General features: G+C 45.9%; 1 long non-coding RNA gene across 4 annotated transcripts; it reads right to left on the bottom strand.

The window, feature by feature from the left end:
• Nucleotides 1-390: 390 nt before the first annotated feature.
• Nucleotides 391-13,371, bottom strand: LOC139705727 (uncharacterized). 4 transcript variants are annotated; one of them, XR_011707538.1, is made up of 4 exons: nt 13,197-13,371; nt 12,529-12,611; nt 5,971-6,178; nt 391-2,347 (listed from the first exon to the last, which is right to left on the bottom strand). It is a non-coding gene; the product is annotated as an uncharacterized lncRNA (long non-coding RNA). The 4 variants fall into 4 exon arrangements; XR_011707539.1 differs by lacking the exon at nt 391-2,347 and having other exon boundaries at nt 3,344-6,178; XR_011707537.1 differs by lacking the exons at nt 391-2,347; nt 5,971-6,178 and adding an exon at nt 8,260-9,546.
• Between the last annotated feature and the right edge of the window lie 11,197 nt (nt 13,372-24,568).

Genomic DNA, 24,568 nt, shown 5'->3' with positions numbered 1-24,568 from the left:
GGATAGAAGACCTCATCATCACCTTTGAATTTGAGTATTCTCTGCCTGGAAACTTAAAAGTCACCCACATGCCAGAAACTGTGCGGAATTCCTGGTATTTGGCATGAGGGTGTGAACAGTGACCCATTGGGGGTGGAGTGGGAATACAGTGGAGGTTGCAGTAGCCCCCACACACACTTGCTTTTCACAATTGTGCGTTCCCCTGGACTCACAGGGGCCTGGTCCTGCCCACACTCTGTTCTGGCGAAGGGGCTGCTGCTCCTCTGGCTTTCCAAAGAATTAACTTGTTAAATGCGGTTTTCATTTTATTACAAATATTATTTCAATGTCAACTGATTTCTACAAGTGATTTTTTGTCACTTATAGAAACAGTTCCATAAAGACATCAGTGTTTGTTGGAAAAATTAGTTTTGACTATATGCAATAACTTTTCAGCTGAATTCTGTCAACACAACTTGTAGACACAAAAGTACATGCCAAAATTTTGGAGGACACCAGCACCTGGAGATTTACCTCTATTTTTCCTACTATAGCGTTTTCCTCAAATCATCCTGGAACAATGGATTCAATGACTATAAAAGAGTGATTATGTGGTGTTTGTGAATGTTGATGCTGCCCACATTTCCTGTCCCTCATTGCTGAGATCCTAAAGATATGATTTAATAAAACAAACTGGACAATCTTAAATCATATCTTTTCTTCCACATTTATATTTTATGAGGGCCTATGAGTTTTCTATTTGAGATCCTTGTATGAAGTGATGGGCTCTTCTGAAAGTCACCCCTGGCTCCCCCTTGGAGGGTAATGCACACTGCTCACTCTTTTCTATTTCTGTTCTGGAGCTTAGTGCACTGCATTCAGCCATGCTCATACTCCACCTTGTCCTGACTGTGGCTCTTCTGGCACAGCGGGGAAAATGTCTCTGTTTCTTGGTGCTCAACTTCCCTAGACTCATTCTGTATAAGTCCTTCATCTTTCCATTTTCCTACTTCCATATTTTGGCACTTACAATTTTATATTTCATCATCTGTGAAGGAAATTATTTGTGTTACAGAGAACAAGATGTATCAGTAATTGTCCACTTATTTAAATATATGCAGAAAAGTCAGCTGGGAGTTGACGTATTTTAGAAAATCAGGAGCTCCTGCACCCTGGATAGGAGAAGAAGCACCTGGTTATGCAGCTTGGGTGTCATTTTTTGTTTGTTTTGTGCTTCCAAAGAGAACAAGTGGGTGGAAGAGGACTTTGTTTCTCATTGCTAAGCATCTCTAAGTACCCTGTTTTCCCCCAACAACATCCAGGCTGGACTAGAAGTCAGAGATGATTTTCAGACTCCACCATGTGCTGGTTTCTAGGGCTCCTCGGCCCTGGCCCTATTCTCTTAACTCTATTTCTCCCACCTTAATGTGAAGAGAATGATTTAGATCATGACCAGAAGTTTCAGACATGAGCAACTCTGCTTTCATCATAGAGATGGCAGCTCCATGTCATAGACCTGGTGAAGCTCCAATTAAAGGTGTCGGTTGGACTAGTGAACTTCCTGAAGCCCTGTTTCTCATGATATTAAATAGTTCATTCTAACCAAATTCTTACCACAAAGTGAGAGTTTTGAGGGGAAATTAGTAATTGATGCAAAAACCATTTTGGCTCAAGAACAAAGCATTGTAATAACCTGTCACTCTACAGACAGCACAGAGAAACCAGCCCTCTGCCATACTCCAAAGTGCTCTTCCATCCTGACATACTGTCAGAGAAGAGTCCTGTCTGGCCACAGAGGTGATCAATGAGAACTTCTAACCCCAACGTAAGACCTTACATTAAACAGGCAGAGAATGTTTTAAGGACTAGTGTTGGTTAATTGGCCACCAAACTTGCCTGGGATAAATAATAGTCATGGCCTCTCACATACAGTGAGCAGTAGAGAGAGGCAGGAGGTCCTTGGACCTCCCAACTTCAGGAGTTGAAGGAAACATACACTCCAATGGGAAGAAAACTTCTTCACAGGAGGAAAATACCAGACCAAGTCCGTAGGGTTCAACTCCTTCCTTTTCAAGTGGTGAAGCAAGATTGGCCACATACTGCAGGCCTGCCTTCTCACTCAGTCCACCATTTGTAACTTGGTTTTTGAGACAGTGTCAATGCTCAATAATATACATGGATGAAGAACTTGAAGATCAGATTCCTGCCCTCTGCACTGTGAGGTGGCCTCCTGAAGCCACTGAGCAGCAACTGCCATGTGGAGCTGACCAGTGCAGGGACCAGCCCTTCCGGGGTGACAGTGAAGAACAGGAAAAATTACTGAAGAACAGTTGTACATCATATGTTGAAAATCTTTCCTTTAACACAACTGAAAAACAAATTTATGAACTCTTCAGCAAAAGTGGTGACATAAAGAAGATCATTATGGGTCTGTATAAAGTGAAAAAAAAAAGCAGTATGTGGATTCTGTTTTGTGGAATACTATTCAAGAGCAGATGCAAAAAAATGCCATGCAGTATGTAAATGGTACATGTCTGTATGACCGGATCTTCGCAAAGATTGGGATGCGGGCTGGAAGGAGGGCAGGCAGTGTGGACATATGGATGTGGGCGATCAGGGGCAGGCTCCAGACAGTCCTGTGAACACGATGATGCTGGGAGAGGCAGCTATGGGGAACCGGCACAAAACAGTGAGTGGTGAGAGCCCCATTGGTGCCAGACTCCCCGCACTGCCTGTGAGTCTGCCAAAGAACATCCCCCCTGTCTGAACAATGTCTTCTCTATTGAGCTGGAAGCCTTTACCTGGTTTCCTCTGAAAAATCACTAATGGGCAAAAAACAAAAGAATGCTTTTCCTTCTAGTCTTAGGATTGGCCATGTGTCAAGTTACCAGATGATTTTCTGTTACTAGGTCTAAAATTGTGTTCTCTGGGGCTGGGGACGTGACTCAGAGGTACAATGCCTGCTTCACGTGTGCAAGGCCCTGATTCAATCCCAGAAACACCCCCCTACACAAACACACAAAGTGTTCCTTAGCAACAGGTTTGAGCTATAATGTTGATTATCCTGTCAGTCAAAAATGCCACACTTGGGGCTGGGATTGTGGCTCAGTGGTAGAGCACTCACTTAGCATAGGTGGGACCTGGGTTCGATCCTCAGCACCACATAAAAAAAAAAAGGCATTGTGTTGTGTCTATCTACACCTAAAAAATAAACATTAAAAAAAATGCCACACTTTGTAAATAAAGATGGGAAAATTTGTTTTACCATGTTTGTCTTAAATAGGTTCATGATCTACTTTGGAGCATGGAATGATTATTTTTTAAAATTTAAGTTTGCATGAGATAATGTTTAATAAATGAAATTTTGCTATGTGGTATAGATTTGTTTTCAATTAGCAACAGGTGTTTGACAACTGAATTTGTTTCCTATTTTGAATTCTAATCTGTAAAGAATCAAGGGACCTTCCTAAATAGTTGGACAGAAGTTATATAAACCTCAGATGGTCCCAGGGACATGTCTGCTTCCATTCCTTACATAACAGGAAACTGAATGCAGGGTTTGAAGAGTTATGTACCTTTTTCAAAAGATGTTTTAAATAAAGCCAACAAAAAATTTAAAAAATAAAAGCAAGGGTTTGTAATACAGAGAATCTCACATATCCTAGTGGGTGGGGGAAGACACTATTAGTAGGAAATGGAAGGAAATATCAGGAGTTAAGGGATTGCCTTGACATGATGAAGTTTGCTGTAAGGGCCATCAGATTTGTTCTTCCTGTTTTAATTATAATCTTGGGAATAGAATGGATTCTTTTGAATACAGCTTCATGATTGAGAGAATGCTTCACAAAAACAGAGGAAGGCTTCCTAAGGAAAGTGTCTATCTCAGCTACTTTTATTTCTCCCAAATTGTGCTTACTATGAGTCAAGCCAGGGGAGTCTATTTTGCACTTATAAGGCAAGAGGTGATTTCTGATATTATGTGAGTTTAATTTTCCCTGATATGAAAAAAACACAGGTGAATTATTTTTTCAAAGTATTTTCCAGTAGTTTGTGAAGGTTGGAGCTGAATGAGGACACCTTCCACATTGTAATAAATGTGGGCTTTCTTATTAAATTCCAAACTGTTAGCTTGAATTTTTTTAAAGAGCCATAACAGTTGTTAAGTGCAGAGGAAAAAAACCATTTGCAGACATTTAATCAGGACACGTTATTCATTTTTAGAATCTGTTTTTACACTGTAGTTTGAACTAATACATTTTGTATTCTTGTGTGGAGATGTGGCTCAGTGGTACAGAGCCTTACAGGCCTTACAACCCAAGACTGTGACTCTTATTTGAATTGTGTCTTCTGTGACAGATTTCAATAAATCTGGACCAACTTATAGGGGAAAAAAAAGACCAGATGCCCTGGGCCACATCTTCTCCACCCTGGCCCACCTGCCACCTCTGGGACAGTGACAGCGCATTGTGGCGAATCTCCATCAGTGAACTCCGTTACCCTAACTTCAACTGCTCTCTTTGTTTTGCATCTCTTTATTCTAGCTCCTCCCTTACATTCTTGACTCGCTGCTTCTACCTTCTACCTCTCTTATTTTTCCTCCCCAGGTCAATGGGCAAGATCTGGTGACATCCTATTATACTCTGTAGAGTGACACATCACACTGGAGGGGTCCATTCAAATCAGTCCAATGGGTAATCGAATAACTCTTTGAATCTATGGATGAAAATTAAAATATTCACTAGAAAAATTGGTTGTAGAATAGCATCCTACAGCTGAAAGTGTATTCTGTTTGCTTGCTTTTTGTCTGTAATAGGGAAGGTTTGCTGGTCACCTTGTTGTTGCTGTGACCGACATACCTGACAGGAACAACTTAGAAGGAGAAGGACTCATTCTGGCTCGTGGTTTCAGAGGTCTCAGCCTAGGGTGGAAGGGCGTGACAGAGGAGCGCTGCCCTCAGAGATGAAATGCTGAGGAAGATGAGCCTCTCCCTCCTGCTCTATGATACGGTCTGCTGAAAGTCACGTAACAGGCCGGTCCCAAGCACAGGCATAAATGCCTGACACTCCCGGAGGCCTGGGCATTCGAAAAAGGAAGACCAATATCCAGGTCCTAGAGGGATTCTCAGCAGGGGCCATATTTGCATACAGATGTAAAGATCTGGGCCCAGCCACCCTGTGCTGGACAGGAGCAGGGCAGCAGGAGCAAGGAAGGGGTCACATTGCACTGTACAGGAGCCCCCTCACCACCCCAACCCTGGATCACACCCTGAGCAGGACCCAGGATTAGCTGAGGAGGGTCCTTTCCTCACCTGAGCTGGAGCAGATGTTTACAGGGTGTATCATCAGAGATGCCCTGAGCCTAAGATGGGCTGCTCAGGGCTGAGCTCTGGATGAGGAAGAAAAATGAGGACACAGTGCCTACCCCTGCACTGACCAGCATGGCCAGGGTCCCTCTATCCAGGAGAGGAAGGACATAGAGTCATGACCTGAAAATGCCAAAATATTTCAAGTGAAACCCTCAAATTGATGCCCTCTGGACCACAGAGCAGCACCAGGGCCAGTTCCATCCTGGGGTCTGCCCTGCCTTGCTGAGCTCCCCCTGCACCTGCCAGGTGACACTGTGTACTGTGGTCCAAGGTCTTTTCTCTCTTGTTGCTTTATAAACACAGCTGGGAGCTGACGTCCAGTGAAAGGCCCCAAGGTAGGTGCAGTCCACCCAAGGAAAGAGTGGGATATTCTTGGAGTCGCCCTTTCTCATGTGTCTTGGTGGGAAATTACAAGCCTCTTGATCCAGGAGGAATATGGGGGCTGAGGACAAGTCCCTCCCACACAGCTGACAGGATAGTGCTGCCATTGGCATGCCCCTTGGCCCAGTGTCACATGATGAGAGAGGCAGTCCACCCCCCAAGGAAACCTCCATGTCATCTCTCATGTGTGATGTCAGATTTCCATATGAGTTCATTTGAAAATAAGAAACTATTTCCCATCTTACCTCGGCATTAGAGGGGCCTCTTCCTGCAGCAGGGCCCCAGGAGGCCAGGAGGACACGGAGTACCTGTCAGCAAGCACATTGGTGGGGCTGCTCATGAATTCCTCAGGGAGTTGGCTCCTTGTGGACATAGGACCAGAGTGGATGGAGGAGTTTGCTTCACCAGCCTGGACCGAGCTGCTGCTGGGCCACCGTCCTGGGCAGAAGAAGCCTGGAGAGGGAGAGGAGGACAGGAATGGGGCTCAGGTCCTCAGCTGTGCAGCTGATGGACACTCGGGTCAGCCTGAAATGTTGAGTCCACAGATGGCGCTGGCCTGTGAGCTGTGCTTTCCTGGATGCTCATGGCTCCCATTCCTCCTGGTGGCCCATACAAAGTTCCTAGTCCAGGGTGAAATTGCTGCTGAGATTGAGAGTTTAAATTCAGATGCCAGTGTTCACTGGTGCCCCATGGAGCCTCCTGAGTCAGAGAGGGGCTTCAGGGAGGTCGTGGAGAGGGGTCCTCAGCACACCTGCAGATGGGGTGGGTGGGAACCGTGTTCCTGTAGATGAGCCAGTGCAGAGCCAGAAGAAGAGCAGAGGGCCTGAGTGCCTGGGTGCTGGTGCAGAGGGCCTGGGCTCAGAACAGCCTGGACCTGGGAGGGCAAGGCATCTCCATTGCTGACCCAGGGTCAGCTCCATTTGTTCTTTCTGGCTTGGGGACACTACAGCTTCCGATTTATCCTTTACCTCTTGGTGTATTTCTTTACATCTTTGTCTTTCTTTACAAACTGTCCAAAGCACCTGCATCCCAATATGCTATCAGTGACCTGGTTTTCCTCATTCAGAAACAAATAATCCACAATCTTCAGAGCCATAGAATACTTTTGATTGATGATATAGTTTCACCCTTTAACTGAAAGAAGACTGATGTCCACAGCCCAGGCGCCTGTCAACAGTTGACTGGATAAAGAAAATGTGGCCTATGACACAATGGGGTTTTATTCAGCCTTAAAAAATAAAATTACAGCATCTTCTGGTAAATGGATGGAATTGGAGAACATCACACTAAGTGAAATAAGTCAGACCCAGAAAGTCAAGGGTCAAATGTTTTCTCCCATGCGCAGAAGCTAGACCAAGTTAAAGGGAAAGGGGGGCAGGGGAACCCCATGAAACAGAGGAGAGATCATTGGAACAGTGGAAGGGGGTTGGTGGGAAGGGAGGGAGGGAAAAGGAGGAATGGTGGGATGAAAAGTAATGCTGTGTTCATATATGAGAACTGTGAATTCCACATTTGTATAGATCTGCAAAGTACCAGTATAAAAATAAATAAATAAATAAATAAATAGAAGGATGACCAGGAGAAGAGAGGAAGGGAAGCAGGGAGAGAAGGGAATGGAGGGAAAGAAGAAGTACTAGGGACTGACATGAGCAGATCCTATTTCACAGACATATACTAATGTCAAAACAAACCCCACTATCATGTAAGACTATAATGCACTAATAAAAAATTAACACGAAGAGATGAAGAGATATCTCCTATGTAAAAAAGAAAAACCATATCTGAGGACCAGAGAAGGACATCCGTGCTGCCCTCCCTTGGGGGAGCCCCAGCCCCCAGCACAGCCGTACAAACTGCTCCTGTCACCTGATTTCTGTGGCTGTGATATGGTTTATGGACATAACACATTCCCTTCTGCAGAGAGCCCCATGGTAGGCTTGCAGGAGCCTGCTCTCTGAGGACTTCTGCCCCAGGCTGCGTCTGTCCACCGGGCTGCACCCTGGGCAGTGACAGTGGCTCCTGGAGTCTGTGGCCCACACCCTGCTGGGCATGTGACTGAGCACAGGTGTGGGGCACCTGAGGGTTGGGTCCCTGGGAGTGGGAGTACCTCTTCCCTCTGGGGACTTTGCAGGAGCCCTGCTCTGCGGGAGGACAGCCTCCTGGACAACAGACTGACTCACAGGACAATGGCCCTACAGCTCTAGTGCTCCTGGACTCCTGGGAAGGTGTTAAAAGGGACAAGTCCAGGCGCCTCCCCCTGGTGGCATGTCCTTGGCCCTCACCTGGCCATCTCCTCCACAAGCTGCTGTGAGGGGCACCGACTGCCTGGGCTCCATGGTCAGGACCCGCAGACCCCCCATCTTGCAAGACCATCATTAAAGCAAAACTTCGCTTCTTGCTGCTCCTGTGTCTCTTAGCCCACCCTCTGGGCTTGCAGGTGAGCGTGCTTCTCACAGTGGAGGCTATTTTGTATTTTAATTTAGCAATTAATTACAAGCAACACAGGACTCCTGAGAAAGAGAGTCTCCTTATTAATAGTTTTCAGTCTCTTTTTTATTATGGAATGCAATAAGCATGGGATGTGCAGGAACAAGGTTCATGCTTACTGACTACCAGACGCACCCGATGGTCCATCCAGGAACAAAGGCACTTTTCAGAACCCATGAGTCCCCTCCAGTCACCACACCTGCCAACGGCAGACACAAACCTTGTCCTAAGTTTCATCAACTTTATCTTAAACTAATTTTGTTGAGAGCCACTGCCCAGTTAGAATGACGCCTGGCATTTGCCAGAGGGAATGTTTGAAAGGTGACTGCCAGCGAACCATTAAGATGATGATTTGAGTTAAGCTATATATAATTGCTGTGATGCTGGATTGATTGTATTGTATATTTGACCTTTACTGTCGGGCAATGGGGCGCCCGCTGCTTTGGAGTTCTTGCGGGGATTCCTGGAGGGTTCACGTTGGTTGGGGAAGTGCCAGAGGAGGGATTTCCGGTTGGTGGGAGTTTGGAGAAAAAAGGAGTTCCTGTTTTAAACCTACAAGTGCCTCGTGGCAGCTCGGTTATTTTGTGCCCAGCCAGACTGCGGCATAATTTAAATACCAGAAAAGTGACAAACCAACAGAGGGGATTTCCACATAGCCCTCCCCTGTCCTGGCTCCTCCTCTGAGGCATGGCCCACTGTAAGCAGACACTCGCAGCTGACCCTGAAGCTGTCCAGTAAAGCCACCTGCTTGGCAGCTGCCCCTTGGCAGCTCCTGGGTTGATAAGCCGTTCTCTGACCACCTGATAGGTCATCCTGTATTTGCATCTGCTCTCTGCTCTTCATAAGGCCTCTTGGAACCTGGCCACTGCAACCCTTTCTTAGCCTTCCTGTAGAGCGTGGTGTGTGGACATGTATGTGTACAGTGTGACCAGAGTATCAGACATGGTAACAACTGACATTCAAATAGAGTAGAAGAACCTGTGATGGCCACAATCACACCAAGTCAAATCAAAGTCACTGGTGGATTAAAGCTCATGAAATGGATGGAGTTGTGAACTTAACACTGAAAGCTCGGTCCTCATCCCAGTGCTGATCCTTGCGGAGGACAAGTTCTCTTGCCTTGCTGGTGAAGGAGGGAGGCCTCAGGCTGACACTACCTGAGGCTGCCCCCTAGCTGCTGTTTTCCAGGAACTGTCAGAGGATGTACTCAGGGATGGTCCTCATCCTCAAGAGAGCAGTTGCCCATTTCCAGGTCTGCAGCTGGGCAGTAGGGTAGGCAGTAAGGAAAAGGGCAGGCAGTTCAGCTCAGGACAGTGGAGGCTCACCTGCTCTCCCTACAGCCATGAAGTGGGAGAGAAAAACAGGAAGGGGCAATGTTCCCATGAGCAAGCAGCAAGGTTGACACTCAGACACAAAGTGGAGCCTATTACACCCCTGGGCCAGCACTCCCAAGCCATGGAGCCCACATTCTCCCAGTCCTAAGAAACTTTGGCCACACTGACCCTGAATAATCCATCACGTCCAGTTGCTGGAGCTCTTTAGTACCAGGGATTGAACCCAGGGGCACTTAACAACCAAGCCATATCCCCAGCCCTTTTTATTTTTTATTTTGAGACAGGGTCTTATTGAGTTGCATAGGTCCTCAATGAGTTGTGGAGGCTGGCTTTGAACCCACGATCTTCTTGCCTCAGCCTCACAAGCCACTGGGATTACAGACATGCACCACCGTGCTCAACTACACTTGCTCTTTTATTGTTGTTTTACTGTTTTGCAGTACTGGGGATTGAACATAGGGCCTCTCCCATGTGAAGAAAGGGATCCATCGTGGAGTTATATACCCATCCCCTCTTTGTTTTCTCTTGAGAACTATAAGGAAGAACCGCATTGGTCCAAGATGTCTGGAGAGCCACCTACACAGAGGTACCAGGACACTTGTTGAGACAGAGGCACAGGCAGTAGTTGCTGTGGCAGTACAACTCCTGGGTCTTGGAGAGCCAAGCCATCAGGTGCTGGGTTCCTAAATCTGATCACTGCCCATGACACTTTTCCCTTCCCAACCCACAGGGATTTATGACATTTTGGGTTTCCACTGATGCAAACTTGCAGGCTTCCCCAGTACTGTCTCTATCTGATCACTGCTAGTGCTCATGTGTGTGGCTAAGGGGAAGAGTCCAGAAGCCCAGCAACCCACACTGGAAGACACCACTTCAGCCTTCAATTAATGAGACTTATTTTTGTGTAGGTTAATACCCATTTGCCGTAAGTCATTTTTCTAAGGCCAGCAAGCCTTCTTCCATGAGACTTTGGCATGCTGACAAGCATTAGTGCTAAGGAAAACTCACACACTGGTGAGGGGTTTTCTGCTGCATGAATGGTTGAGATACTCCTCCCAGATTTCACTAGGGGCTAATGCCTCATGCATTACCTATCAGCACTTAGACCATCAGGCATCATGGATGTGCCCCTCAACAGAAGGGTGCACACTACTGCTGTAAGGGGATCAGCACACGAGAGACAAGCAAGGCCCCTACTCTTGCCTGCTCCATGATAACTGCAAGAAACTAGGTGATATACTTAGTTCTTCTCAAGGTGAGTATCCCCTTCTTTCTCAAACTTCACAAAGGACCATCCCTGGGCCTCTCCCAGAAGTATCCCAAGCAATTAGTAATGGTTCCCAAATTAAATGCAGGGTCCACAGAGCTTTAGCCTGTCTCTTGTTAATCAGGACTGAAGCACTTATTGGGTAGCTGTTCTTTTCACTGCCTTGAGGGAGGAAGGCATTCAGTGGGTAAAGCCAGTGAACCATTATGTATAGGGGATGTGAGTACTCATGTGAGGGGAGAAATGGCAACACCAGGTACAAATCAGTAACTGTGGGCCGACCAAAGCCAAACCCATCAAAAAGTGCAGGTGCTACGCAGGTGGGTTTCTCTGTACCATGGAACCAGTTACCAAGAGCAATTAGTAAAAGCTGAGCAGCTATTTTCATTCATGTTCGCTCCATTCTGTTTATGCTGCAAAGGTTTCTAACAGCCTCCCATTCACACCACTAGCTATAAATGAATTAGCACCCAGGGTGACTTGGACAAACACGTAACACCCCCACTGGACACATAAGAAAAATGAAACTGTATTATATACACACAGAGTTAAGCAGAGGAGGGCACAGGAAGCCATCCGGGCCCACAGAGGGATTGTCATTGGATGCGGAGAGAACAGTGGGCAAGGGGCAAAGCTTTGCAGAAACATCAAAGTGAGGTGCTCTTGGTTCCCTCAAAATATGTGGTTTCAAACAGGGCTGGTTAGAAGGAAATGGAAACACCTTATACTACAGATCAATAAGAATTTAATACTATAATATGACGCTGTAAAATACTATGTACTATACTAATTACATAGTGCTTAATTACACTATCATATAAAATAGTTTTATGTAATACACACTATTTACTTACAAAACTGTACTGTAACCTATATAGCATACACACACACAGGTATATGCACATATATATACTCCACGTATACATAATGCTATACTACATATCAGTGTACATAAATCTCTTTGCCAAGATACAAAAATGCTCAATAAAACAATAGAAAACAAACTATGAATAGAGACTTACACTACAAGATGAGAGATTTAACCCAGAAAATCAATGTGTTTTCACACCTTAAGGTCAAGCTAATACACACATCTTCTGGGTGCACCATCCTGAACCTCTGAATGTCGCAGGGAAATGAAGGCATTCCCACTTTCCATGCACTTCTCGTCTTTCTCTCACTAATGACTTCTGTCATGTGTCTGAAAGGATCTAGAACAACTGAAGGTCTTGTGGCATTTCTTACTATGGTGTGGTCCTGGGAGGTCAGTGCTGTGGTGTGCGCTGTGATGTGGTTTTGGGAGGTGTGTGATGTGGTTTTGGGAGGTGTGTGCTGTGGTGTGTGTCCCTAATGTCACTGAAGCATCCTTATATCCCAGCCAGCACTGGCTTCCCCAGCTGTTAGATGTGTTCCCTACCAGACTGGAGAAAAGCTTTCATATTAGGAGAGACTAAAGAGTGAAGCTCGTGCCCACTGAGCCTGGCCTCAAGGCAGGTATACTAGTGTGACTTCTTGACATCTCTAGAGCTAGTGCCCTGGGGTGACTGGACTCAAAGACCCTCTCCTTTAAAATCTCCAACCTGGGGTCTTTGAGGCCACTCAACTCCCCTCTGATCTTACATAAACTCCTAGGCTGCAGCAGCTCTCCTAGGACCCCTCCCCCAGTGGGAGCTCTACGCTCTCATATCTAATAAATCCCTTTACTTGGCTCTCACCCTTTGTGCCTGTGGATTTCATTTTTTGAATTCAGGAGACATCCAACACATCCTCAAGTCTCAAAGACGATGACATCAGGTGCCTAGGGAGCATAAAGGAAAAGGGCACAAGACTTTTTATAGTGCAATTCCAGGTTATTGTTCTCTGCTTTCTTCTCATGGAAAACATTCACCAACAGAAAATAAATCTTTTGAAAATTGTCATCAATCAGTGAAAAAAAAAAAAAAACATGACAATTACAATACTGTGTCCCCTTGGATGCACCGTGGGGAACAAACAGTTCACAATGCTGTCAACTAAAAGGGAAATTGGAATCTTGAAATGCAGGGAGAAACTGGATTTTTAAAGATAGCCCTAGGAGAAGAGAGGATGGGGGACGGGAAAGTGGGTTTGTGATCCTGCTTCCTGTACATGTGAAATGATATGTGTTTGGAGGATGCACAGGTGACTCCTGGGGAGCAAAGAGGGCCCAGGACACTGCTGACCCCTGCGGCGGCGGCAGATTCCAGCCTCCACCTGATGCCCTCTCGCGCTCAGCGCCCTCTGGGGCGGGGAGCTGCGGGGATTTCCCTGAGAAGCCCCTGGAGTCTCCAGCAGGGAGGGGACTCGCCCAGCGGGCCCAGGGCCACCCGCCAGCCGGCACTCGGCCGCACGCCCCGCAGCTCACCGCACGCGCCAGGTCCCCATGGCAGGCGCTGACCGGGCCCCGCCAGCAGCACGCTCACCACTTTAGCCTCCAGGGTGACCGGTTTTCCTCCCCTAGGGGAGTCCCTCAAGGGGCTCGCAGGGCACTCAGGTTGAGCAGTCCTCTGGCGCCGGGCAGCCCAGGCGAGTCCGGGAGAGGGAGGAGCGGAGTGGGAGAGGACGGGCCCGCCTTCCGCCCCGCCTGCGCTCCTGATTGGACAATTCCACCCCAGCGCCCCCAAGGACCGCCTCCGGGCACCGCCCCAGCCTTGAGTGACAGCTACTGTGACCCAATCGTTGGCTGACGTGGGCCAGAGTGACAGGTTCTTGGCCCAGGCCAGACCAGGGGGCGCTTCTCGCTGTGCTGGGAAGAGACCCGGTCAGGACTTCGCTTTTTACCTGGTCACGAAGGTGACTTCGAGGTAGATACAACGTTGATACCATGCCGAAGCACACAGTGTGCCTACACGTGTGTCTAAAATGTCACGATTCATGCCTTTCCTGTCTGCTGCTCTGCTGAGGAGACCCTGAGCTGCGAAAACGAAGGCGGAGTCTGTCGGGCCTGGAGGGTGATCGCGCGCAGAGCGCTCAGGTCTCGAGCAGGGGGCAGCAAGACTTCTCGCGCTCACTCCCCCACCCCCACCCCCGCTCCCAGGAGAGGGGCCAGACTCCCAGGCCGGCTGGCCCCGAGTCCGCGACAGGGGACTCTGGCAGCTGTCAGGCTTGGTGAGGGTTCGCGTGTCCAAGCAGAGAGGAGAGCTGGGGCTCCATAGCCCGCGCTGTGTCCAGGGGAAGAAGATGTGACTGTCAGACACGAGGCCGCCAAGCAAAAGACTTTTGTTACAAGTGGAATCAAGTAAGGCTCGGCGAGGAGGAGAGAACGGACCGGGAAACGTGACGCCACTTCCACATTTCTTACCCTACGATGCTTTCCAGGAGAAATGCGGGCCATCCTCTGCGGTCTTAGGCCACTAAGATGTGTAACCCTTCTTCACCTCCATGACGTCGTTCACCTCCATGACGTCCACGCCCTAAGTGGTCCTTTCACCTGCATGACGTCCTTCCCCTCCTTCCTCCACCTCCATGACGTCCACGCCCTAGTTGGTTCCTCCTGGAGCTGTCATGGTGCCCATCCCAATCTGGGAACTTCATCTGCAAATCAGTCCTATGTTAATGTAGGTGCTGGGGTCAAAGACCAGGCAAACTGCACCTTAGTGTGCCTCCTTGACTGAAGAAATGTCCCTTGGATGTATATTGAGGCACCTCTGGCCATAAGTCCTACCTGTACACTGATCCAGCTGACCCTGTCAGAAGTTAGCCCCATGGATCTCCAGGAGTCTCTTAATGGGCCCCCTTTGTTTCCACATGTTTATTCCCAGGGCTGGCCCACCTGCTGTTTTCCTACAGTTACTGGGTTATTTATTAGAAGCCACAGGACCCTGCTACATTATTGGGTTGCATTCCTCTGCTTGTGATGGACTACTCACCAATACACAGGTGTGTGAGGACCAGGATGTCCTGCAGACTCTGCTGTCCTAGCAGGCACTTGCAGCAGCTCCTGCACTCACTGGGGTCTAGATGCCCTGCTTTGTTTTCACAGGTGCTGCTTTACCCTGTTGTAATTGTCTACTGACTAGGCCCCAAAGGCAAGGCCGTCTCAGACCGTGCTTTGTCCTAACAGCATTCAATGGAAATGGGTATCACGTATGTAATTCTAAATTTCCCAAAAGCCACATTTAACAATACTGTAAAGAACATGTGAACGGTCAGGAGTATAGCTTAGAGTATTCTCCTAGCAAGCGTAACGCCCAGGGTTTAATCAGCAGCACAAAACAACAACAAAGCAACAAAACCCAAGTGAAATTGATGCAATGTGTAAAAGTATCATTGCTTTTATATGTGATCCATATAATGAACGATATCCCTATATTTCACCTAGAAATATAGGATACTACTAATTTTGATACAACTTTTTCAAAATTTACTCTCTTTTAGTCTTCTAGTGGCTCTCAGATCAAATCCAGTTACAACCCATGTGCTCTGAAGCTCCACCTCCCTATGATGGATTTTTGCTTTTGATTCCCCTGGTATGTGTGGATAAAAGGGTCTAAACCATGTCCCACCATCTGCCATAAGTGAGGATCATCCCCTCCATGCCAGCCTCTCCTATGAGTCCCAAGATACAGAGAGTCCATACCCCAGGAGACGGCAGGGAACTCAAAGCCTGAGGTCTCTGTCCTCACCTCTGCTTCCCAGCTGATGTCTGGTAGTCCATCTGGGCTGGCCTTATTTACCAGGCTCAGTAAAATGCCATGAACCAGCTTTGGGTCTAGACTCAAAAGACCCTAAATGCATCTTCCCCTCAGAGCCCTGCCAACTCCATCCCTCCCGAAGATGGAACAGCATAGAAATGGGGTCCCAGAATGATGGAACCTTATGTCTTCAGACCTGCCACTGCCTTGACCTCACAGTTTAGATATGGAGGACTACTAAATAATACTAATTTTGCAACTTGGACTTGGCCCTAATCCTCAGGGTGTGATTGTCTGTTTCCTCCCAAGCTGTGGACACTGAGTTTCAGCCTCAATGGTACATACACATGTCTACATGCATTTCTGTATAACTCACAATAAGCTAACAAGAAAACCAACCTTAAATAAGTGGAAAAGGCCATCAGTACATAGAGGATGTTTTCTAGGTTACTTGTAATTAACACAATGCTGAATCCTGGCATCTGATCTTCGATGGTTATATGTATTAGCTACCACTAAACACACACACACACACACACACACACACACGCTCATTTTTGAGCTGGTTAGTATTTAAGCCAGGCTCAGGTGGGACATTATTCTAGCCTCATCTAGATCCTTCAGGCATATATTCTGCTGTCTGTCCAGGCAGCACTGCTTCTGAAGGGAGCTGGCTGTTGCCTGGGCTCCTTGGTTCTTCTCCCAAAGATGTCTCCATCTCCAGCAGGCTAACATGGACTTTGTTCTCATGGAGCTGGCAGGGTTCTGAGGGAAAGGAAGATGCATTCAGAGTCTTTTGAGCCTAGACCCAAAGCTGGTGTCCTGTTACATTCATGGAATTTTATTGACCCCGGTAAATAAGGCCAGCCCAGATCCAAGGTTTGAAAAAAAGATCCTGCCTCTGGGCGAAAGCAGCTATAAAAGCACATTGTCAAGTGGGTTATGAGCTCCCATTTTTACCCCATATACAGATTGCAGAATCACATCAGTTACACATCCATTGATTTACCTATGTAATGTTTTGAACAGCCAACAATAAAAAATTAAAAAAAAAAAAAAAAAAAAAGCACATTGTCAAGGTTGGATGCTGGGAGGGATGAATAATAGCTCATGATTTTGCATTCAGGGTCATATGCCTCTTTGAAGAGTCTTCTGAGTCAAGGAATTGTCCAAAGCTCCACATCTACTAGGCAGATGGGCTGGTATCAAGATGAACTTCCCTGACTCCAAAGCCCAAACACCTCCACAGGACAACACAACTCATGCAACTTCCCCAGACCTGGAGGTTTGTCTGGCTGAGGTTCAGGCCCTGGAGAAAAGGCTTGGGCTTCCAGCATTTGAAAGAAGATGCAAGGCCTAGTGGGATAGTTGTCATGCTTTATTCAGAGTGGGATAGTTGTCATGCTTTATTCAGAGCAGACGGCAACACCTCCGCCCCCATCTTCCCACAGGCACAGTGTCAACAGGTCCCACAAGTGCAGGCTTGCAAGCAGGTGCATATGAAAAGGATTTGCATACATGAGGAATACCTTGCACATCAGGGTGCATATGACCTTGACTACACACTAAAACCACACTCACTGAACAGCTCCATGAAGAAGCCTCACCATAGCCATCTTAGACTTACCCCACAAGGTTCCAGGGAACATCCTTTCTGCCAAAGGAGCAGCCATCCTGTCAGATTCTTGTCCACCTAGTGCTCTTCATTCCTGGGGAAATCCCCCTCCAGAAAATGCTTAAAACTGTATTACAAATCCTGGAATGATTTGGGGAAATGGCTGAGGCCCAGGTACAACAATATAGCTTTCATTTTCCATGATAGAAATAGAGTGCAAGGTACTCCTCCCATGTGCAAATTCTTTTAATTCCTCTCTGGTATTTGTAGGGTATTTATGATTCTCCCCTCGGAGTAAATAAAAACAATTGTGCCTGATTAAACCTGTTCCTCTGAAAGCAAGTGACATAAAGGTAGACCTGCTGAGAAGTCATTTCCCCTCGCTGTGATTTAGTCAGTGAGACATGTGGAACTTATCTTTGATTTCAACAGGGCAAAGCTGTTTCCTAAGACCATAAACTGAGATGCCACATTGGGGGGAGGCCCACAGCACAGGTGGAAATCACATACAGCTAAACAGACACCTGCTGCTTCCCATGCATCAGACCTGACCGCCCATTATATTCAGGTTTCGAAGTCCTTTAAAATTACCAAATTACTTACTCATCTGCCTTGAAAGTACTTACACTTTAGAAAATGTTAAGAGTAACACAAAGCAAACCCATAACTTTGCCATGCACCCCACTGATCATGGCTAGCTCTACGTAACACAATGATGCACTTACCAAACCAGGCAAAGTGGGAGGACACAGGGCGTTATTCAAGCTACATAGAAAGGAGAAATGTGGACAGAGGGGCAGGGGGGAGACCAGGGGCAGGCAGGAAATATGACTTGGTCAGAAGGCTTGTGCCAATGTTCCTCAAACTTCCAGTCCCCAAGAGAGTTGTCTGCAGGCTGCCCCTGCCTGTGCTCTGAGAGGTCCACAGTCTTCACTCACAGTCTCAAAGCACCTGGGAATCCACCCACTTTTAAAAATTGTCATGGGGACTATTGATTAGTCCCTGGACACATGTATTGTAAACACAGGTACATTGCTGGACACGGGAACTTGGACTTGGGGATGGCAGAAACAGAAACCAGTTGGGGGAACAAACTACAGGGAAGACTTTCTTAGGGCTCTGAGAAGGCCTGTTGGTACACACTAGTCAGGGCCAAGAAGTCCTCTTGTTCCTGCAGTGAGACGGGAAGGCTCCAAAGGATGTGATGAGCAAGGAGATGCAGAGGGCAGACTGTGCCCAGTCTTTAGGTGGATAACAGTAGAGAGAGCTTGGTGGAAAGTAGAGGCCTGTGCTCATAGACATCTGAAGGGGCACACCTGGGCAGAGGGCACGCAGTTGTCCTGTGTTCCCCCGTCCCCCTGCTCCTAGGCACAGCGCGGCCTCTGCTTTGCCCAGCCTGCTGCCACCCAGGAGCACATGAGTAATGACATGCTGAATCCCCCTCCCCTTAGTCCTCCAAGTGCTCCTCTGGGTCAGAGGACAGAGGCTCAGGTTTTCAGAAATACAGGGCTGAGCAGATTCTGCCCTGGCCCAAGGAGCTTCAGCCTGGCTCTCAGGACCTAGTTTTATTCATGTGAAAGGTCTGTTAGCAATGGAGGCTCAGGTTTTAAGATTTTAAGAATGTTAACTAACTTTACATACATTTCAAGGGTTTTCTCCCCCCCCCCCTTTTTTTTCTTTCTTGTTTTATTGTATTTTATTTTACTTTACTAGGGATTGAACCCTGGGATGATCCACCACTGAGCTACATCCATGGTTGGTTTGCTGGTTTGTTTTTGTTTGTTTTGTTTTTAATTTTGAGACAGGATCTCTTTAAATTGCCAGGACTGACCTCAAACTTATGATCCTCCTGCCTCAGCCTCTTAAGCCGCTGGAATTACTGGTGTAAACACTGTGCCCGGCAAAGGTATGTTTTCTTTTCATGTGAAGGTACTTTAACTCTGACAAAGCCAAGTTCAGTGTATTAACCTGACCAAATGGTAGTTTTTCATATAGATGCTGCCTTCTGGATGCATTTCCCTGCCTTGTGAGACGATCAGTTAAGGTAGCTTTTAAAAGAACACATAGTTGAGAAATGAAAAGATTAAAATCATGGCAAGTCACAATTAAGGTCTGAAAGTTCTGCACTATGATGTCTCCTCGGCAGACTTCATTACTCACACTGCTTGTGCTGAGGGAGTTATGGAGGGAGCATCCTCGACCTAGTGATGGATTTCAATCTCTGAGCTGATTAAGATTATTTCAGGGTGATGGGTAAAGTACATATCAAGGTTTTAACAGATATGAGTAAAGGTGGGAAAGCAGAAAAAAAAAAAAAAAAGCTTATGTTGTCCTCTAGTGGCCATCAGGCCATGAGTTAAGGATCAGGAGTACATTCAACCTTTGTTCCTGTGGTGGTCCATATGTCTATCATATACAGCAAAGAGGAAAGCATACAGTATGGGGTATTTTTCCAGCATTATCTACTATAAGATAGTGGAAAAGATGGTCATACTAAACTAAAAGTACTATACAGATTTAATGCAGTTCTCATTAAAATTCCAATGATGTTCTTCATAGAAATAGAAAATGCACTCATGAAATTCATTTGGAAAAATAAGAAGCCCAGAATAGCCAAAACAATCCTTAGAGAGAAAAGTGAAGCAGGAGGCATCACAATACCAGACCTTAAATTATATTACAGAACTATTGTAAGAAAACCAGCATGGTATTGGCACTGAAACAGGCAAAAAGCCATGGAACAGAATAGAAGACATAGAGACAAACCCACATAAATAGTTACTTCATACTAGAGAAAGGTGCCAAAAATATACATTGGAGAAAAGAGGGACTTTTTAACAAAAGCTCATCAAGGTTGCCTAATGCAAACTTACAAACAAAAATGGTTAATTCGTAAGCCTTCTTTATACTTATCAATGCAAAGAAAATTTCAAATGTCCACCAATCTCTTTAGAGTCCTTCTATAAGTGTCAATTCTGTGAAAACCTGAATAAATATAAAAATAGAGAATAAATAAAATAAGTCTAACATAAAGATTGATGTCTTTATGGGTGTCATAATTGAGGTATAACTAGTATTCCTAAGTGATTGTGAATCTTAAATCAGAAAAAAGGAAAAGAAATAGTTTGAGAAATTTTTAAAAAGCATTCAGCTGAAAGTATAATTGCCTGCAGTTTCTTTCATCTGAATTTTTTAAATTTTACTTTTGATGAATCTATATTTGACAATATGTTTCATGGACTATTACTCATATGACTTAATATATACTAATCAATTCAATGTGCTATTTCAACATATGCATCTAACGTGCACTGATCAAGTCTCTCTTTACCCAACCCACCTTTCTAACCTCTATTAATCATTATGGATATTAATCATTATTCCATATTCATGTTCTCTTTCTTTCTTTCAGCTTTCACATACAAGAACCAACACATGGTTCTTGTTTTATTGTGTCTGGCTTATTTCAATTAATATAATGTGCTCCAATTTCACCCATGTTGCTGCAATCAGCATTCCAGACTTTAATCTTTTTTATGCCTAGATAATAGTAAATGTTGGGTAAGTTGTGGAGAAAAAGGGACTCTCATTCATGGTTGGTGGTATGTAAACTACTACAAATATTGAGGACAACAGTATGGAGAGTCCTCAAAAAAAAAAAAAAAAAAAAAAAACTAAAAATAGCTGCCTGCACTGGTGAACACTTGTAATCCCAGCAGCTTGGGAGGCTGAGGCAGGAAGATTAGGAGTGCAGAGCCAGCCTCAGCAACTTAGCAAGGTCCTAAGAACCTCAGCAAGACCCTGTCTCTAAATAAAATATTTTTTTTAAAGGGATGGGGATGTGGCTTAGAGGTTAAGTGCTCCTGAGTTCTGTACCAGAAAAAAAAGAAAGAAAGAAAGAAACTAAAACTAGATCTACCATATATGATCAAGCACTCCTGCTTCTGGGCACATGTCCAAAAGAAATGATAATAGTATATCAAAGGGATACCTTCTTGCCTGTGTTTATTGAGGCACTATTCATAGTAGCTAAGATATGGATGGAATTAACCTAGGTACCCATTAATAGATGAATGAATATAGAAAATATTGTATATGGAATATTATTCACATGAGTTTTACTTGGTAATTCTTAGGAATAATATGCAGTCATTTACCCAGTCCAGAGTTTCATGTGGAAACTGACTGCACTTGAAGAATATCTATTTCTGGAATGTCATTAATAATTTTCAGCTTATCTTCTCTAGTAGGTATAGCCTTCTGTTTTTTTTGTTTGTTTTGTTTTGTTTGTTTGTTTGAATATTTGTGTGTATTTTTTAAGGCTACCATACAAGAAATCTTTATCCATTAATGTTCTAAATACACACAGCAGTTTCTTTAGAAAATTTAATTTTTCCTCTTCAGTTTAACGTGGAGTATTAGAAGAGTCTTTTGCAAGCCAAGGCACAGAAAGCAGATTTTCCTGCACTGCTACCTACACATGCTTGCTAGCTGTACAAATCCGTTATGTGGAAGTGGTTAGAATGTGTATTTTCTGTCTTCCTTTTGAATGTACTTGATAGAACAAGAGTGAGGTACATGATATTGCAATCACCAAAACAAAACAAAACAAAACAAACAAACAAAAACAATGTTGCTGTCCACCTTCATTGGCAAGGGCAGTTTAGAGGATATTGCAAATTTCTAGGCCATCAAAAAGGAGGTAGTGAAGGCTCACTTCCTTTACCACTCTTCTAAATTTAGCTTTCTGAAATCAACATCTAAATGTCAAGCTACTCACATAGCCAGTAGCACTAAAGTCTCTGTCTGCCCAGTTCTTGACAGTCTGAGGACCAGCTCTCTACACGTACTAAAGTGGGCGGAAGGAGCTCTTGGACAAGAAGCTGTGGGCTACACACTCCCCTTTCCTGGACTGGGAGGACTATTCCAGACATTGTAGGATCATTAACCTTGTTAAAAGAACTGGAGCTGGGCACAGTGGCACAGGCCAGTAATCCATCGGCTCAGGAGGCTGAAGCAGGAGGATCTCAAGTTCAAAGCCAGCCTCAGCAACTTAGAAACTAATCAACTCAGTGAGAACCTGTCTCTAAATAAAACAGTTTTTTAAAGGACTGGGGAAGCACCTCTGGGTTCAATCCCTGCTACGAATGGGAAGGGAAGGAAAGGAAAGGGAAGGGAACGGAAGGGAAGGGAAAGGAAGGGAGAGAAGAAATTGGGTATTCTGGGGAGTGTGGGGTCATGGTTGTGGATGGGGTGGTGTGCCAGAGGCTGGTGCGCTGTCCTGCAGGGCTGCAGGGTCCTCCAGCAGCTGCCCTGATGTTTACACGGCTGTTTAGCCAGAGGTGGTCTGCAGTCTGACTAAGAAGCAGAAGGGCCAGAAGAATGAGTCGTTCTCCTACAGAACCTCTCACTCCTGCAAACGGAGGTTTAGAGGCTCAGTTCTAGATCCAGAGCTTCCCTTTTGCTTGGAGAATGTGGACTGTGAAGAGAAGAAAGCCCACCAGCAGTCAAGTGCATGTTTGGTCTGTGGGTCTCACAAGGCTGTCCTGTTGCAGGAATCAGGAGAGAAGTGGCAAATAGCACTCAAAGAGTGGAAGAAACCAAACTTTATTTTATGCTGGTGGGCCCAGAGGAGATCAGCACTCCAGATTTCGCACCCCTTACCAGGTTTTTACAACATAGGCTGGCTACTGTCATAACTTTTCTATTCTAAAACGATACATGGTTGTGCACAAGACTTCAAAAAACAATATATAATTGTGTGTAAGAGTTCTCAGGTGGGAAGTGTGTACACAAAAAGCTGAAACTGGCTCCTTTTACAAGGCTTCTAGCCTTGGGCTGAGAGCTGCCACAGGGCGTTTACACTTCAAAGGAAAGTAGTCAAATCCCAGGGAAAGTCCTTTACAGTCCAAAGGTAAGAGTGAATGTGCTAATTAGGTCCCCTGAAAACCAGCTGGTGGGAAAGGGGAGGAGGAGTCTCCCTTTCCAAAGCATTAATTTTCACAGAGTGTCCTTAGTTTATCTTTTTTTTAAGTATTAATTTCTTTAGTTGGACACAATACCTTTATTCCATTCATTTATTCTTTTGTGGTGCTGAGGATGGCACCCAGGCCCGGCGTCCTAGGTGAGCCTCTACCTTGAGCCCCCGCCCCAGCCCCCTAGTTCGTCCTTGTCCTCAGGCCTGGGTTACTTACCACAACACTCCTAGTCCCTGCCACGGAGAAATCCCAACGCAAGAGGAGCGCCCCGGGATTCCTGGACGACTCAGAAGGCTCTGCGGTCAAGGGGGTGTGCCGCAAAGTGACCGTCACAGCGGAGTCAGGTGACACTGCACGTCCTGGACAGATCACTTCTGAAGGTGCCTTTGCGAGTCTGGAAGCCACTTGTTCAGAAAGAGACGTCTCCAGACTCCAGACGGAGGCGACAAAGGCTGTGGCTGCTCTACAGAGAAAGCGTCCCCAGCAGGGTACCAATCAAAGTCCCCCCTGTGGTGGCTGCACCGCTTTTATCACAAGACACACAAAAGTAGTGCTGTAGCAAATTAATTATTTGTCTGCGACCTCGAAAATCTCCTTGGGTGCCTACCTGGGGGCTGCCAGCTTCGTGCCAGGAGCGCCTAGGTGAGAAAGTGGCAGCACAGCCTCTCCTGGGCTCGGCCCCAGAGGCCCTCGGGATCCGGGTTTGCGCTCCAGGCGGCCGGCTGGCAGGTGCCTGGCAGAGGCGCCTGGCCCCACCGCGCTCCCGCGTGCGCAGGGCGGATACCCGCTCCCAGCCTGTGTCCCTGACACACCTCCACTCCTCCCTCCCACGCTGTATCGGCCCTTTGTGCAGCCTTCCTTCTGTGTTTTGAAAGATTTGTTTATTCTGTTTAATTGCAAAGGATAACCCTAAGGAAGAACCCTGGGGTTTTACTTACTTGCTAGACAGGCAACCTAATAATGTATTTTCCGATGAGATTTGCAGTCTTTTTTCTCCCCTGAGGCATCTTAGAAGACTGGGTTTGTTCTTTGCTCAGAACTATTTTTAATAGCTTTTGTCCCATTTTAGAGGAAGATGCTGTGGTCAAAATTATCAAATCTTAGCTTCCTTATATTAAACTCTTTAAATTTAATCTTTCTTCCTGCATGTTAATATAAACTAGCAAGAAAAAATTAGGCACTGATTCTAACAAAATACAGAAACATCTTTAGCTCAGATGACCCAGTACTTGGGCGTATTTTTCACATCAGTGCTTGAGAGTGCTGCTCCCTTTCTCAGGTTGCATAAGGAGGTGCTCCTCATCTACTGAAAGACAGCAGCCAAACCCCAGGGGGCTTCACACTTCCACCTCCCTTCCTCAGAGCCCACTGTCCGACTCCACACACACTCTTATTCTGAGACTGTTGCTGGGACTTTGCCCACTTCTAGGTACCAAAAGGTGTGCTAAATCATTGTTTAATGCATATTCCCAAAGTTTCACAATTTCAAACAGCAAACCCTAATTTTGTC

The sequence above is a fragment of the Marmota flaviventris genome, chromosome 5 (genome assembly GCF_047511675.1).
Source record: "Marmota flaviventris isolate mMarFla1 chromosome 5, mMarFla1.hap1, whole genome shotgun sequence".
NCBI lineage: Eukaryota > Metazoa > Chordata > Mammalia > Rodentia > Sciuridae > Marmota > Marmota flaviventris.
Note: the sequence above shows the minus strand (reverse complement) of the source record. Positions and strands in the feature narration are given on the sequence as shown.